General features: G+C 43.1%; 1 protein-coding gene across 1 annotated transcript in view; it reads left to right on the top strand.

Moving 5' to 3' along the window:
* The first annotated feature begins 245 nt into the window (after positions 1 to 245).
* Positions 246 to 15,354, top strand: part of LOC106736839 (aromatic-L-amino-acid decarboxylase) — a 126,881-nt gene continuing 111,772 nt past the window's right edge. The window contains exon 1 of the mRNA XM_019483868.2: positions 246 to 318. The gene's annotated coding sequence lies outside the window, so the exon portion shown is untranslated. The remainder of the gene's footprint in view (positions 319 to 15,354) is intronic.

Consider the following 15,354-nt stretch of genomic DNA (forward strand, 5'->3'; position numbering starts at 1 on the left):
TGTCACTGTTTAGGATTCAATGAATGGCTCAGGCTAAGCAATCATGGTAAAATACCTGAAAACCTGCTTTATAATCATAAAAAGGAAATATATAATCCTGTAACTCATGCCAAAGGTGACTACGTACCTCAGCACAGTGGGGACTCTTGTGTGGCACAGAGAAAGCAAAGTTCATCTTCAGTTCTATCCCATTTTGGATGGTGGCCAACAGGCTTCAAGCAGCAGTTGGGAGAGAAAGAAAAAGCAGTAGGTGACAAGAGGCAAAGTGTGGGATTAAAAGGGTTTAATTCTTTAGGAACTGAATTTCTACTGGGGAAGGTAAGAGTTCTGTGACCTTTACAACTTTGGTTAGAAAAGATTCTAAATATATAAATTTAATTGGAGCTCCACATCTCACAATTAGATTAACAAAGCTGTTTTCTTCCATGGCTAGACTTTAATCCAAGAGTGAAATCTGGGTTTCACAAGTTTGTCCACCTACAGACGTTCTCTGACCAGAAGTGGAACCATGTCCCAATTCTTATGCAGTAAGGCTTGATCTCAGGGAACCAAATATCTTCTTGCACACCTTCACTGTAGTTTTGTGTGTGAGGCAAAACTGAAAGCAAAAAAGACATCAAAATAAGTGGATAAAGCTCACCAGATATTATGAAAGTTAGACAACTCTTGATCCTCTGGATCGTGGTGTACATGTAAGAGGTATACGGTAGTCAGGTGCTTGATGAATCTGCTTCTGGCTGACAAGCCCAATTTGAGATCAACACAGCTTGTTACAAGTTTCACAGATCCATATGTTGTCAGAGTTGGAAGTCTAAGTTACAACACATTGTTTTCTTCTTTCTCACTTTGCTTCCAGCTCTGGATCAAAGCAGCTTCATGTTGTGCTGCATCCAGTGCCAGATGTTCCCTCCAGGTCAGACAGGATTTTATGTGCTCCTGCCAGATTTCTACACTGATGTTGAATGGCTTAGTATAACATTGCACATGTTATGGGTTTTTGGAGCTGTCTTGAATCTCACTGTACAAAATATTCTTGGGGATATGATCTCCTCCCATTCTTCTGACATGGCCAAACCTCCTGCTCTTGATAGAGGTTTCCAAGCATGTCAGTCCTGCATGCTTCAGCATCTCTGTGTTTGGTATTTTGTCTTCCCACTTCATTTTCAGGATCTTGCGCAGGTATCTCAGATGGAAGCTGTTCAGTATCTTGATGTGCTTAGTATATTTATTCAATATTTCTGAACAATAAAGCAGGGGTAACAGCATGCAAGTCTCGTAAATTCACAGCTTAACCTTAGTTGACAATTTATTGTTATTCCATGCATCTTTCTGTAATAGTCCAAAAATTTTAGCTGATTTTCCAATTCTGTTAGTTAGTTCAGTCTGGAGGTCAAGATTTCTGCTGATCACAGAATCTAAGTAACAAAAGCTGTTGACAACACCAAAAGATTTGCCCTCCAAAGTGTTGTCAAGTATGGGTTCTTCCACCCCTTGGTACATGGTCACAGTCTTCTTGAGACTAGCTGTCAACCTGAAGCTCTTGCATGACTCAGAAAATCTGCTCAAGAGATTTTGCAGGGAAGATTCACTGTTGGCAACCAAGACTGTGTCATCTGTGCAAACAGGAAATCTCTCAGAACCAATTCTTTCACTTTGGTTTTTGCTCTAAACTTTGCAATGTTCAACAGGCCTCCAGCTAGTCTGGTTCAAAGAAAAATGCCATCATTGTTGGTATGCATGAAACAGGAATGAAAAGCAGATGTTAAAAAGCATGGGGTCTAAGACACATCCCTGTTTGACCCCATTGCTGATGTCAAAGATATATGACTATTTCCATACACTGAAGTTGCCCTCATACCTTGATGTAATGGGTGAACAATGTTCAATAGTTTGGGAAGACAATCCAGTTTCTTCAGAGCAGTAAAAAGACCCTCTCTATTGACTGTATCAAATGACTTGGTCAGATTAATAAAGGCTATGTAGAGGTATTTGTTTTTCTCTATGTTTCTCTTGTAGTTGCTTGACCAAAAATATCATATCAATAGTGGAGTGTCATGAGCAAAAACTACATTGATTTTCAGGATATACTCTTTCACCTAGACATTGCAGGCTAGGAAGCTTAATACAAGTGACAATTTTTCCAACTATGTCCAACAGGGAGATACCTCTATACTTGTCACAGTCACTTCTATCCCCCTTGGTTTTTGTATAATTGTACAAACTGAGAGGTTATTATGACAGTGTTCTATGTAGATATTTAATTAGTCAATAAAAGTGCCAATAAAAGTATGTATCTAGGATAGTTTTTGGAAGTATGCACTGTAAATTACTTTGTTGGTACAACTACTTTTATTTTCCCTTAAAAAGAGGTATGGTCAGGTCAAATGAGCATAGAGTTTGTTCAGGCAAGGCAGAAACTTAACCAACTTACTCCAAGTGTTTGCAATCTCCTCAGACAAGCCTACCACACAGCTTTTTAATGAGCAATCAGGTATACTTCCAACTAGGACCAAAGGATTACAAAACAGTAGGTCACCCCTCAAAACTGCAAAATGTCACAAAGATCATAAATCTTGAAATGTAAAGAAGCATCTCACAGCTCAGTGAAGTTGCCAGGGATGACATTCTGAGTAATTTTCAACCTTTCTCAATTGCAGACTTTCTTCTGAGTCACAGATCATTATAGCTTGACTCAAAATTCACTCTCTTCGAGGGAGAGTCTCTCACTTCAACAATAGAAAAAGAGAAAATTACAGAGCCAGCCTTCAATGTAAAGATGAGCAGGGCAGAAAGAAATGATATGAAAGAGAGAGTTATGTATCACATCCCTGTTCCTGTCTATTCACTAGGGGAAAAAAAATCAACTTTTGAAACTGCAGGAAAGAACCAGGATGATGATAATGGTTCTGCACCATTGCAGTGCTTTAAAATATAGTCTAGAAATGCATTTTTCATTATCAGCAAATACGAAAAGTGCTTGCTGTATGAGTTATTATGGAATGTACATCTCCAGTACGCTTATCTGTTTTATAAGTTGTTCAACATCTTTCTTCAAAGATACTTCTTGAGGGTTTTGTGACCAGTAGTACCTCTTACATTTTCTCATTAAATATTTTTCTGACCCATTCTGCCATCAACATGTTCTCTTCTGAAAAAAAAACTGCAATCATAACTCAGCAGGGCATTGTAGATACTGGAAAGAGCGATTCCCTTCTTTTTCCAGGAGTCAAAAAAGCAGGTAGCAGTGAACAGGGATTACAGAATCATTTGGTTGTTTTTCCTATTAATATTTCCTAAAACACGCTTTCCCAGAACCACAACGGAGAAGTAAGGTGACACCCTTGGGCAAACAGATGGATAATAGGTGCATGGGATGGAATTGTGTATAAAAAATTAGGGTTGGAAGGGACCTCAGGAGGTCATCCAGCCCAACCCCCTGCTCAAAGCAGGACCATCCCCAACTAGATCATCCCAGCCAAAGCTTTGTCTAGCTGGGTCATAAAAACCTCCAAGAATGGGGAGTCCACAGTCTCTCTGGGTAACCTGTTCCAGTGTGTTACTACCCTCATAGTGAGAAAATTGTTCCAAATATCTAACCTAAACTTCCCTTGCTGCACTTTGAGACCATTGCTCCTTGTTCTGTCATCTGCCATCACTGAGAACAGTTCTAGCTCCATCATCTTTCAACCCTTCCTTCAAGTAGCTGAAGGCTGCTATTAAATCCCCCCTCAGTCTTCTCTTCTGTAGACTAAATAAGCCCAATTCCCTCAGCCTCTCTTCATAAGTCATGTGTCCCAGCCCCCTCACCATTTTGTTTCCCTCCACTGGACTCTCTCCAATTTGTCCACATCCATTCTGTAGTGGGGGGCCCAGAAATGAACACAGTGCTCCAGGTGTAGCCTTACCAGTTCTGAACAGAGGGGAATAATCACTTCCCTTGACCTGATGGCAACATACCTACCAATGCAGCCCAGTATGCCATTAGACTTCTTTGCAACAGGGACACACTGTTGCCTCATATTCATCTTATTGCCCACTGTAACCCCCAGGTCCTTTTCTGCAGAGCTGTTGCCCAGCCAGTCAGCCCCAAGCCTGTACTGGCACATGGGATTGTTCTGTCCTAAGTTCAGGACTTTGCACTTGTCCTTGTTGAACCTCATGAAATACCTTTTGGCCCAGTCCTCCAATTTGTCTAGTTCACTCTGAGTCCTAGCCCTACCCTCCAGCATATCTGCTACTCCCTCCAGTTTGGTGTCATCTGCAAACTTGCTGAGGGTGCACTCTGTGCTGTCTTCCAGGTCGTTGATGAAGGCACTGAACAAAACCAGCCCCAGGACCGACCCCTGGGGCACTCTACTTGATACTGGCTGCCAAGTAGACATCAAGCCATTGATCCCTACCCTTGAAGCCCAGTGCTCCAGCCAGTTTTCTATCCACCTTACAATCCATTCATCCAGCCTGGATTTCTTTAGCTTGCCTGCAAAAATGTTGTGGGAGACTGTATCAAAAGCCTAGCTAAAATCAAGGTGCATCACATCCACTGGTCTTCCCACATCCACAGAGCCAGTCACCTCATCATAGAAGGCAATTGGGTTGGTCAGACATGACTTGCCCCTGGTAAATCCATGCTGAGTGTTCCTAATCACCTTCTTCTCCTCCAAGTGGTTAGAAATGGGTTCCTTGAGGATCTGCTTCATGATTTTTCCAGAGACTGAGGTGAGCCTGAGTGGTCTGTAGTCCCCTGGATCCTCCTTTTTCCCTTTCTTAAATACAGGCACGATGTTTGCCCTTTTCCAATTATCCAGGACCTCTTCTCATTGCCACAAGTTTTCAAAGATAATGGCCAGTGGCTCTGCAATCTCATCAGCCAATTCCCTCAGCCCCCTTGAGTGCATCAAATCCAGCCCCATGGACTTGTACACATCCAGCTTTTCTAAATAGTATATCACCCTTCAAAAATAAATAAATAAATAAATAAACCAATGGGAAAGCAGTGTTGGGCTTGTATGCAACAGCTAGAATTTGGGAGGGGTCTAGCCTTTTCTGAAACAGTTTATAAAAAATTAGTTTCCAGAAGTATTTTGATGGGCCCAGTGATAATTCATGTCTGTCCAAACTGACCTAGCAATCAGTTTGGAATATGTACTTCATTAGAAGCAGGGAATTGGCACAATCCATCTTTTAGTTTGATTGTAGAAATGCACCAAGGCACTCTAACAAGTCCCCTTTGCCACATATGATTGTGGTCTTCTTTCTGTAAACTACCCAAGACTATTTATAATATGCTCTACATGTTCCAGGAGTTCCTGTCATCTACCCTTAATTAATCCATTGTGTGCCTCTTCCCAGCCATCTCTATGGCTAGGGACAGACATTCAAAAAGCCTGAGCCTGAATTGATTCAATCTTTGCAGGCTAGTCTAACCTGCAAAGCTTGAACTGGTTTGGAGGTGGGCAGACATTCCTTTTTCATTCCAGAAATGTGGGCGCATGCCTGCAGTGGCTCAGGCTAGAAGCTGGGGAGCACTAGAGCAGCCCTCCCCTCCCTTCCACAGGACTGAGCTGAGGAGGGGCATGGCCAGGCCCTGGCAGGATGCTCTGATTAGGGGGGGGTTCCCCCCTCCCTCCTGAGCAGGCCATCAGGGAGCTGATAACACAGTGTTTATCACCCCTAACATAGTGTTTATCAGTCCATTAAGAAAACAAACAGCCTCTCTCATTAGTTCAAGCTCTTCTTACACAATTTTTCCCAAGGAAGGAGCAGAGGGACATTACCAGCTACATATTGATTAGCTCCAAAAAGCCGTAAATCAACACTGTGCTGTCTGCCTTTGTCCTATCTGCCACAGCATGGGCCATAGCCAGCATGTGGTATGCTAGCTAATGCTGAGAGGTGTCTGTGTAAGGCAGAGGGGAGTGGGGGATTCCTGCTTCAGCAGGGAGTTGGGGTGGGGGGGTGGAGCAGGAGGAAGCCAGGCAGACTCCACTGTACTTGCAATCTCTGCCAGAGCTGCAGCCAAGGAGCAGGGGAGGGGGGGAGGCAGCCCAGCTCTCTGGAACAGACTGCCCGCCCAGACCAGAGATCATGCCCGGATGCTGGCGGACTCTGATTTAACTTAAACCAGGATGGGGTCTGGGACAGACATTGCATAAACTGGTTTGACCTAAATCAGTCAAATCTGATACTACTTTCAACCAGGTTTATCTCAAACCAGTTTCAGCCATTTTCAAGCTGGTTTATGTGTGCTGAACATCTGTTCTGTTACAGGTTTAAACCAGTTTCTGATCACTTAAACCAATTTATGTGTAATGTCTGTCCCTAGCCTTTATGTGCACATTAATGAAATCAAGTCTACCAGTCTCACATTTCCAAGCAGTTCTCCAAATTAAATACTGATAGCTGCATAACTAGGGTGATACGACTGGGGCAGTTGCTCCAAGTGCTGACTTAGGGAAGAGGGTGGAAAAAAATGCTTTAGCTGCAGCCATACAATCATGCTGTTGGCCCAACAGCAACCAAAAGTTGCCATTTCCCTTGTGCGTGGTAGCTGCCCTGGGCATCTGGCTGTATTGTTATTCCTTTATCAGCCATTATTTTCCAACTAGTCATTGTTAAACAACATGATCACAGCTTCTAAACCATGTTTTCCAGAACAGGTATCTGTGTCCTTTATCCTAAATTCTGTCATCCTGCCTATGGTTCAGTGTCTTGACAGTGCCTTCTAGCATGTTTGGCTTTTCCTTCAGCATTCTTTTCCCCCCTAGGAAATTTATTGTTAATGTTGGTGACTGTCCCTGCATCCTTCTTCCTTCCATAGTACCAGGATGAAGAAGTCATTGAATTATTTAGCAATATCTCATTTGTCATGCTTGCTGAGGAGATTAAATTATGGTGTGTGGCGTAAGATGGGTATGAAAACATATATTTTTGCTTGTTGAATGCCATGTCACAAAGTATCATTCCAGCCTGTCTCTAGTTCAGTCTCACAGGGGCCTTGCTACCTCTAACATACTGCTTTAACTGCTAGGAGTATAACTGCTGCAGTATAATCAGGAAGGGATGCAACCCTTCCATATGCATTGCGGCATCCCCAAGCCACATTCCATATCCACCAATAGGGAATAATAAAACAGTACACATTATGCTAGAGATCCATTTACCTTTTTACTTGTTCAAATTCCTGAAAACAGGCTTATAAAAAGGGTCTCTTTAAACAGGAGAATAGGGGTTGGAATGTAATGTTCTACTTAAAAATATATTTTTTTTTTAAGTTTAAAGAAGATCCTGCAAATATACTGTAATTTAAAAGGTTATTTTGCACCCCTAGTTTAGAGCAATGGTTATCCTCTAACTTAGTGGAGATGCTAACTCCAGAGGTGGTGATAAAGACCCTATTTCCAATGGAACTGATACAGGAGATTCTAGTTCCAATAAGATATATGGGCAGGGGGGCCAATGTGAGAGTGGCCTCTGAAAGAAGCAGCAACCCTGGCATCCCCCTGCTTTGGATATGGACAGTGAAACAAAACATCCATGGGGAATTGCCACAAGTTAGATTCCTCCATTACAAATCCATGTGCCCAGTAAGTGGAAGATACATAATGACAACTTGCCCCCATTATATTGTAAGGGGTTTAGCTTCCCCTTACTGTGGCATAGGCATGAACACACAAAACAGGTATAGCAGAACATTTGATGTCCAGTAAAACTCCTTCCCCCGGCCCACATTCAACCTGCCATAGTTTGTCAATTTGTTCACACCAGTAAAACTCCTTCCCCCGGCCCACATTCAACCTGCCATAGTTTGTCAATTTGTTCACGCCATAAGTAGGTCTACCAGTACCATGAGTAGAGGTGGTACCAAATGCTTGGCTAATGAATAGTGGGATTAGATACCTGCCCTAAGCCAATCCCTGCTTGGATGGGGCTGCTGCTAATGTTGCTGAGGATGGACTTGCCAAGGAAAGGCATGGTGTGGTGGCCATCTCAGGCATATTTGTTGCTGGTATAATAGAAATGGATGCTGATGACTCGGTGTTTTTTGGTGTCTTCTGCAGTAAAAAGATACCTGCTTTCTGGATGGATGTTTGAGGGTCAAAGCAGAAGTGGGGAGTTTCCTTTTAATAGACCCACCAATTATGGATCTCCCACTTAAGGATGCTCCTCATTGCTCTGCCCCAGACAATAAAGACAGTGTCATTGGCAGGCATAATCCTATTACAGGCAGCACAATAGGAATAGGAATAGCTGAAGCTATGTGATCTAGAAGAGACCATCTGAAGAAAATAGGAATTAACTTTCTCTCAAATAGAAAATCAAGGAATTCTACATCTTCTACTTGGAAAAAAAAGCCACCAGCGAGCACTAAGAATAATTTAAGAAGTCTAACTTTAAAAAGAAACTTAATATGTCCCCACATGTCAAAATGGCGGCAGGGACACTTTGAGTAAAGCTCATCAAAAAACATTTAGCTAAAGTACCCCGGTGCCATTTTGAAGTGCTGGACAGTTAATACACGTGACACTGCTGGCACTTTAATTAGAGTGGTTCTGAGAGCCACTCTAATTAAAGTGGCTCCCTCTTCACTGCAGGGCACGTGTATAGATGCCTTGAAGGACAAAAGTGTACTTATTTCCATCCAGAAGGCAGGTGAGAGGAGCTGGTGGTGCAAAACACTCTTATGGCACCATTGCAAAGTGCAAGAAAGAGAGGGCATGCATATACTAGTAACCAGAGGTTTTCAAGTGCAAGTGCATGAGGTGACTGCACACCGCTGGAATGTACATGTGGCCAGCCACTCCAAGAAAAGTGTGTGTGTGTGTGTGTGTGTGTGTGTGTGTGTGTGTGTGTGGAAAATGCATGAGTCACATGGGCGTCATACATTTGGAATGAAGAAAAAATAATACTTTGTTTGGAAGAAGTTATTTTTGTGTCACTTCAGTCATCTGCTATCACAGGCTGCTCAGGGGGAATGCCTGCAGGACCTAATCCCACCTGGACCTGCTGACACAGGCGTGGTTAGCACCGAGGGGCTAGGACCCAAGTCCTGCTTAAAGAACTGCCAAGCCACAGAATTTTGCCCCAGGACAGGTATGGAGAAGAGGCCCTATAGCTGTGCGGAGGTATACAATGGGACCCTAAGGCATGACTGTGGTACAGCTAACCCATTAATAGTAACAATAGAAAGCCACTAAAGAACATGCATAGCAGGTAAACAGTGCATGTGACTGCCAAGATCAGCAACTATGACTAGAAAAAAATAGAAACCTAGGTTGAATTAATTTCTAATGAGGCTATTGTATGAATTTACTTTACTTAGACATATCCTGGTCTCATCAAGTACACCAAAGGCATCACATCCTCCTTAAACAAAAACAAATATTAAAAAGTACACTAGATTAAATTTTTTTAAGCCCCTTTCTTTACTTTCTTTACCAGAAGAGAAATAAGACAGTGCAGTCACAGAGAAAGGCATGCTCTGGATTTATGGATCCTTCTGTAAGAATACCCTAACTGATCCTTCAACTTTTGAAAATATTTCCTTAGTCATTTAACAGTGAATAGTTGAATTATTCACTTGAATCAATGGTTCAAATACTTTGAATGTATTTGTAGAAGAACAAATAATGTACTTGCTTGCTTTGACTGTACTGCGTTACTAATTGGGACTTTAACCTGTTACCAGGTCTTCCTGTTTTCAGCTTAAAGTTTATCCTTTGTGAGTACCTTTACAAAAAACTTTTCATGCAGGCAGTTTGCTGCAGAATGCTTAAAGTGTTTATTTTTATTGTTATATCTATTGGAACATAAAGCACATGAATAGGGCTGTAACAAACCATATGTAATCCTTATGCTTTGACATTAACAAGACTTCAAGACTATTCAATCTAATGCAACTGATATTACCAAGTAGTATGTGGTCACCTTTTTGGTTTGAATGCAGTTTCTACTTTGCTAAAATGTTCATTCATCTAGATGAGTGGTCTCCAACCTTTTGAAGTAGGTGATCACCTTTGGCATTTAAAAGCAACCCAAGATCTACCATGCACCGCCAACACCCTCCCCTCTCCCTCTCCTCCCCCCCCCTCGCCCCAGCAGGTAAGTCTGTGGGGAGGGAAAGTGGGGGGCAGATCAAGATGGAGTAAAAATTATTTGGGGGTGTGCCTCCCCAGCAGGTAAGTCCCACCCAGCTGGGGCCCCACTCAACTTGCCTCTGCGACACAGCCCCTCACCGCCAGGGCCTCAATCTAGCCCCCACCTCTTCCCTCCCCTGCGGACTGACCTGCTGGGCTGGGGTGCACATGTTCATGCATGCAGGCACTTAGTCCCTCACCCAAGCCTCGAATTGACTCCGAGAGGCTCCAAAATCTATCACAAAAGGCTCCAAGATATACTGGTGGATCGAGATTCCCTGGTTGGTGACCACTAATCTAGATTGCTTTTAGTCATCCCAAATCTCTGCTTTAGTATCCTACTTAGTGAATTCTAGGAATAGGATCCTGCTTGATAAGCAATAGAGGCCTTTTCAGAGAGAGAACAGGCTAATGTAGCTTTAACTATATAAGAGAATGATCATTCCCCCCAGGAGAGCTTCTTCTGCAAGAGAAAGTAGAGGAAAAACCTAACTAGAACCAGTGCAGATTTGGAAATGTAATTTCTCTCCATTCCCAGAAATTTGGGGGTATATTCCCTGTGGCTAAAGCACAAAATTATCCTTGTAACTGAATAAAATCCCTTAACTGGCACATTTATTTATGTCAGTAACAGGAGACATTTAGTGGAACAGCATTTTACAACAAATATGAAAAAACTAGTGTATACCAGTGGATTGCATAATTGAATTGGGTTCTTATTTTATCCTGGCTTTGATACTGACTCCTCCTTTTCCTCCTATTTTTCTAAAAAGTATCAGGTCATTTTGGGCACTCTAATTTTTAGATAAGGTTGATAGCTGAGTAGTTTGAGTGGCCTTCTTACAATTCCAGAGGTATGAGGATGAGCCTTGGCTTGGTCTCATGCTGATGGCTGATCCCAGACAAACCACTCATAAACGGGTATCTGATCATTCAGGCTGGGGAACTGAAGACAGGTAGATGTGTGATTCTAGTCCCATCACTTGTTTGCATCCCACTGGCAGCAGAAACTGGTGTGCTTTAGCTATGCAAGCCTAGTGGGTCACTAGCCTGGTGGGACTACCACAGCTGGGCACTGGAGCATCCCTTACACCCCCAGCCAGTGCATAGCCTTCTGGGACATTTTTAAATTACTTTGTGGGATACCAATCACTGTTCAGGGAATAACAAATCTCAGAATCAATCACCACCTTTGTTCCACCTATAATATCCTGTCTTCATGCTTTTTCCTTATGTTCTTGCATTTCCTTCAATTGCCTTTCAGTCATTCTGCTGTCCTACTAACAGAAATATGAATGCTGAACATCTCAGTGGGATTCCTGTTCTGTTTTAGAGGAAGGACATACAATTTTTCTGTTTTTGAGGGTCTTCAACAACTACCATCCTTTGCTGTGAGGCAGTGAAAATGAGACAACCAACAAGGAGTGTACAATAAATGACAGTTGCCAGGTATTATGGGCATTCACTGAGTTAGCTGCACCTGGTGTCTTGGTGCTCTCTGAACTCTTGAAATGAACACTGAGCAGTGTTATCCCATTGTGAAGCAGATCTGGGACAATCAGCAGCTGCATCACTTTTGGATACAGAAGGCTGTTTCTGGAGCTCATTGCTGACTTCTTCATAAAGCTGCAATCAGGGAGATTTTCTTGGACCAACATATTCACATTAGTGGGTTTCAGTGTCAGGAACCCCACCTACACTTGGCTTCCCTGGTCCAAGAAAGCATGTGCAAGGCATCTTGACAGGACTAATGAAATATTTAAACACTCTTTGCTCAGGGGAAGGGTGATTGTTGTCTATGCATTTGGCAGCTCAGAGGGCACTGGTGACTCATGACTAATTAGTTTTTTAGACAGCCAAGTTGATATTTGATATTCACGTATTTGGAAAGCCAAGAAGAGAATGTTGCTAGAGTTTGGATGGATGTGGTAAGTGCACTCTCCTGGTTTCAAACAGCCAGAAGGAAGGGCCATTAAAAAAGCACATCAAGATGATTGGTGCCTGAGGACATTTTAAAAGGACATTTTAACCATGTGTCCATTTAGCATTTCACTGTGAACCTTTTGTATTCCCTCTGGGCACATCTATGCCACCTCAGTATGGTGCCAGGCACCACTGAGTGAAGATACCACATCCTTCCATGTGAGCTCCCTCTCCATCCATCTTAGTGCAGCACTGCATGTGTACCAATAGGCAGTTACACTACTTCCAGTTGGAGAGGTAGCACATATGACTAGGCTGTCACCAGTCTCATTATGGTGCCTAGCACCTTGCTAAGCAAGTATGGGTATGCCCTGCTTGTATTTGGCTCAAATATGGATTTTGAAAGGCTTGTAACCCATGTTACCAGTCCTGTGGGAATAGTGCTGATTTGGACTGTGTCACTTCTGGCTTGTAAGATAGAGTAAATAGATTGTTAGCTGTATAAAACAGTTTCAGTGGGTGTCAGCAGATATCAAAAAAGCTTGTAAAAACTCTGAAAAGCTGAAGTCTTGTGTCAAATGTGGAACACCACAAGTTAAGAAGGATGTCATGCAGGAGTGCCAAAGATATGACTCATGGGCTGGACCCAGCCTGGGGAGACAGAGCCCAGCCTGTGTCTCTCAGAACAATCCAACATGCTGCAGGCAGCACACATTCAGCCCCATCCCTGCACACTGGATTAGAAGGGATTAGAAAGGTTTGGTTTGGAGAAAAGGAGCTTAAGGAGGTATACAATAGAAAATTTCAATACTTGAATGGCTGCCATAAAGAAGCTGGAGAAATATTGTTCTAGTTTGCCACACAGGACAGGACACGAGGCAATGGGTTTAAACCGCAGTGAAGCAGATTTAAATTAAGTCTCAGGAGAAACTTCCTTACTGTCAGAACAGGACAGTGGAACAAGCTGTCCAGGAATGCTGTGGAACCTCCTCCGCTGGAGGTTTTTCAGAAGAGCCTAGATAGGCATTTATCTGATATGTTTTTTGAACAGAGCATCCTGACACCTTGCATAGAGTTGGACTAGATGATCGTTGTTGTCCCTTCCAGCCCTATGATTCTAATGGAAGTTTGGCTTCAGCTTTGTGTCAGCGATATCTGTGTGCTTGTCAAAATGAACTAGCAGGAAGAGAAGCATTTAAAAAACATGTTAGGGATTTTTGAACCTGTGACCAAAGCAGTCACTATCATGAGTCAGAGAAGGATATAGTAGGTTTGTTACCAGAGGAATACATGGATCAGAAACGGACCACATTAGCATCTCACCAGAGGAACAGTGCTAAACTTGTGTCATTTATCAAAGTAATTCAACTTGACTGAAAGAAAGTCAGGGCTTTATTTGCAAGAGTCCAAGCTGAGTGTGGAAACAAAGATGAATGCACCAAAGCAAGGCAACTTTTCTTAGTGAACCTTTGTGGTGTACAAGGAACCAAAATGACTTGTTCACAAAGAAAGCACAGGGCAGCTAAGAGACTTGAACATGAGTCTCCTCATTCCTATTCCTGTACCACTGAGTCCCTCTTGTCTCCTAAGAAATATTTAAATCTTGTCTGACCCTGCCAGGTAGTGTAGGAGGAATTGTTATTATCTGAATTTTTTGTTAACAGCCTGGTGGTACAAGGAGAAGACATGCTAGTAAAGTGTACTTACACAGGGATCCATAAATCTGGAGCTTGTCTTCTTCTTCAGATGTACAGTATACTATTTTCTTCTGGTGATAGGGTGTAAGAAAAGGTGCTTTTTAAAAGTTAATCTAGTGTACTTTGTTAACATTTGTTTTGTTTTAAAAATATGTGATGCTTTTGGAGTAGTCGATGAGACCAGGATACAGGGATCAGCATAGGACACCCACTGCATATGGCAACCCACTGGACTGGCCCTGAGCACTGGGTCCAGGGTGAGTCAGGATCAGGCCCAAGGCTGTCCATTTGTGCACTGGAGCCAGGTGCAGGCTGTCTGGCAAGGTGCTACATGCAGCACGTGGCCTGTGCTGGCCTCTGTGCTGCATGCAGTGCTTGTGGCACTGGATCCAGTCTGCACACCATCTGCAGCACAAGCCCCAGATCAAGGGCAGCACATGGTGCCGGTGACGCATGGGCTAGACCTGGTGCCACAGGTGCCACCACAGGGCATATGCTGCATGTGGCACATTGCCTGACAGCCCTGTGTGCTGGCTTCAGCACAGTCGAATCTGGACAGGCCCTGAAACCAGTGTACAGGACTGGTCCAGCACAGCTACCATATACCGCTCATGCTCTGGACTGACTGATGTGTTGGAAGCAGCGCCCACAGCGCCAGACCAGTTCCACATGCCATATGCAGGGTTCATCTGAGATCTATGGGCTGGATCTAGCCCATGGGCTATATTTTTGGCACTCCTGGTCTAAAGCAAATGCATACAATAGCCTCACTAGAAATTAATACAGCCTAGGTTTCTAATTTTTTTCCAGTCATAGTTGCTGATCCTGGGAGTTGCATGCACTGTTTAACTGCTATGCATGTTCTTTAGTGGCTTTCTGTTGTCACGCCATTGCACACATCCCCACAGCTATAGGGCCTCTCCTGCACATCTGTCCTGGGGCAGAATTCTACAGCTTGCCAATTTTCTGAGCAGGACTTGGGTCCTAGCCCCGGGGTGCTAACTATGCCTGTGGCAGCAGGTCCATCTGGGGTTGGGCCTTGCAGGTGTTGGCAGGTATTTGCTGTCCATATCCAATGCAATGGGGGATGCCAGAGTGGCTGCTACTTTTGGTAGCCACTCCTATGTTAGGCCCCCTACACATGTACCTTGATGGAACTGAAGTCTCTTGGTTTTTTGTAAAGTGGCATTGTGGTCTCCTTTTATTTATCTCCCTATATATTCTGGGAGGCAGCAGTACAAAAATGGTCATGGAAGCTGTCACATATAATATTTCTAAAACATAATAAAAACATTTTCCAAGTGTAACAGATTTGTGTCTTCAGATTCATTTTCTAGTTAATCTGTTTATACCCTGCAGAAAGTGCAATTTCAGCCCTGTTACAATGCCAGCAATCCATTTTTTTGATGTTGAAAGGACTTTTTTTTTTACCTATTCCAGGGAAGGTGTTTCCACAGTGTAACTCTCCTCCCTTTGACAGTCTCTTTTGTCTTATCTCCTCATTATGCCTCATGCACATTTGGAATTGTCTGCATGGAACATGAAAGAACTAGGTCAGTGGTTTTCAACCTGTGGTCCACTGACCACTGGGGATCCACAGA

The sequence above is a fragment of the Alligator mississippiensis genome, chromosome 5, assembly GCF_030867095.1.
Source record: "Alligator mississippiensis isolate rAllMis1 chromosome 5, rAllMis1, whole genome shotgun sequence".
In the NCBI taxonomy this organism is placed as follows: Eukaryota; Metazoa; Chordata; order Crocodylia; family Alligatoridae; genus Alligator; species Alligator mississippiensis.